The following is a 2633-nucleotide window of genomic DNA, read 5'->3' on the forward strand; positions in this document are numbered from 1 at the left end:
TGGGATTGTAGATGAATTCCGTGCTAACATTTTTTAAAAGAAAAGTGATTACTTGAATAACACAAATGGACTGTAGAGGCAAAGGACCAGGCTGGGGAGGCCTGCGAGAGGGTGGCATGGCCGCCGAAAGGAGGGTGCTGGGGTCACTGCGGACCTGGGTGTAGCTTCTGCTCGGATAGGAATTGTCTGTGGGGCTCTGGGCAGGTCGCGCCAGCTCTCCGAATCTTGGTGTCCTCATCTGAAGAAGGGGGACTGGTGATACCTACTTCATAGCTGTGCTGTGAGGATTAAGTGGGATAATTTCTGTAAAGTATTGGCACAGGATAAGCACTCAATCAATCTTAATTATATATAACTATTCTATCAATATCGAATGCTAGCATTATCTCTCTAAACGCGCACACACATTCATCCACACAGCTAAAAGAGTAGACTCTTTGTCTTTCTAAAAAACTTCTTAGAAACTGATGTTTATTTTCAGTCAGTCTTATTTCCATGTGGCTTAAGAGCCCATGGAAGAATAGCTGAAGGCCATTCAGTGGTTGCTGCTACCCATTCCGTGGCCTGAGCAGGGGGAGCTGCAGACCAGTCTTCCGTGGCAGGCTAAGCGCTCCAGTCTGGAGTAGAAACTGCTGGATAGGCACAGAGGACACCTGCATGCTGTGAGGGCAGCAGCAACCTCACGGCGAGCAGCAGTGAACTCAGGAGCTGGAGCAGTGTTCATTCACCTTGAAATTCCTCCTCGGTCACAGCCTTTTCAGCAGAAGCCTGCTCTTCTTTTTCAGTCTCTTCAGGTTCTCTGTAAAAGCAGCGATCAGGCGTCACCTCCCACCAGTGTTTGCGGGCGATGGTGTCACCGCATGCGCAGAACTTCCCAGGTCAGCATCCACATCAAACCCAAAGTGAGCTCCTTGCTGCATGGGATGGCAATGTCCACATAGCGCAGAGGAGAGTCCGTGTGACACAGAGCAGTGGTAGGTAGGTTATAACATAAGATGCCTCTGTGTGAGGCTGGTGGTCAGCCCTGCCATCAGTAACCACAAGAAGCTGTGGATCTGGGAAGGCTGCCTGGATTTGGCTAGTGAAGGTTCCAGGGGTGACGTGGCCAGCACCGGCAGTGGCTCCAGTGGCAGCAGCACACTTCAGCATAGCCCTCTGGCCAGTGTTACCGGAGCATACGACACTGATATCAGCAGGGTTTTCAATGGTAACCATGGCGCGAGCCAGCAGCAGCAGCTTCTCCCAGGTCCCCTTTAGATGCATGAGGCAGCTGCCGTCACTTTTCCTCTTACAGAGGTACTGTTCTATTTGGAAGCCAAGGTTGGTGCCACCTAAGTGGGTTCCTGCTGTAAGGAACTTAAAGACATCCTCCTCCTCCATTTGCAGGACATGAAGGGCTCCAGACATTGTGAAGGGTTCCCTTTAAATTATGACGCAAATCCAGAACAATCCTGTATGGACCCCTCCGTGGGTGGCACAGAAAGCGAGTAGACTTATTTTCTAAATCTCCCAAGGATGGACCCCATAGACAGAGTCACAGGGAGATCAATGTCAACTCCAAATTAAGAAGAATCTTCTAGCTACCCAAAGGTAAAAATGGGAGTCCCATCCCTGGAGGTATTCCAGTAGCTCGTGGGTCAACAGATGGCAGAGGTATGGGAGGTGATATTTGCGAGTCAGAAGATTGCGTTGACATCGCCAGTGGAATCCCCTTCAGTCCCCAGATTGCAGCCATTGGCAAAGGGCATGAGAAGCTGGCTCAGGGTCAGGCCACCTGGGGCCTCGCAGCAGCTCTGCCCCTTTCCCACCAGGTGGCATGCTGGGAGTGCTCTCTCCTCTCTCAGTCCCAGTAGTCACAGGGCTAAAATCATTTCTGCTGTGCAGTTGTAAGAATTGGGAATAATATAATCTAGCTTCTACTTCTATTAGTATTTTTGTTCTGAAAAGAGTGCAGCTAGGACCTGAGCAGATATTCATCCATTCATTCCTCTGTGCCTGCATTCATTCACCACACAAATGTCTATGGAACAGCATGCCCAGCTTCCGTAATGGGCAGGGCCCCTTTTATTCCTTTATTCCAAAAGAATAAAAAGGAAGAATCATTGCTTCTGAGCTGCTCCTGGTTCATCACACCAGGGGCAGCTCAGGAGTGATGGTCATTTCTTCCTTTTTAGTACTAATTAATAAATAGTACTTTGTTAATTATAGTAACAGATGTTATCATTTATAATTTTAATTGTATTTTATATCTTGTGATAAAATATATTATATATAATTATGACTATATGGCTAGGCACAGTGGCTCATACCTGTAATACTAGCACTTAGGGAGGCTGAGGTGGGCAGGTCACTTTAAGGTCAGGAGTTCAAGACCAGCCTGGCCAATATGGTGAAGCCCCATCTCTCCTAAAAACACAAAAATTAGCCAGGCATGGTGATAGGTCCCTGTAATTCCAGCTACTCAGGGGACTGAGGCAGGAGAATTGCTTGAACCTAGGAGGTGGAGGTTGCAGTGAGCTGAGGGCATGCCACTGCACTATAGTCTGGGCGACAGGGTGAGACTCTGTCTCCAAAAAAAAGTAAAATGATTATGTAATAACATAGTTATTATATAATAATAACACATATTAATA

The 2633-nt window shown here is 47.6% G+C and overlaps 1 pseudogene; it reads right to left on the reverse strand.

Moving 5' to 3' along the window:
* Nucleotides 1-477: 477 nt before the first annotated feature.
* LOC101036431 (small ribosomal subunit protein uS2 pseudogene) lies at nucleotides 478-1407 on the reverse strand (annotated as a pseudogene).
* Between the last annotated feature and the right edge of the window lie 1226 nt (nucleotides 1408-2633).

Source organism: Saimiri boliviensis, chromosome 9, assembly GCF_048565385.1.
Source record: "Saimiri boliviensis isolate mSaiBol1 chromosome 9, mSaiBol1.pri, whole genome shotgun sequence".
In the NCBI taxonomy this organism is placed as follows: Eukaryota; Metazoa; Chordata; class Mammalia; order Primates; family Cebidae; genus Saimiri; species Saimiri boliviensis.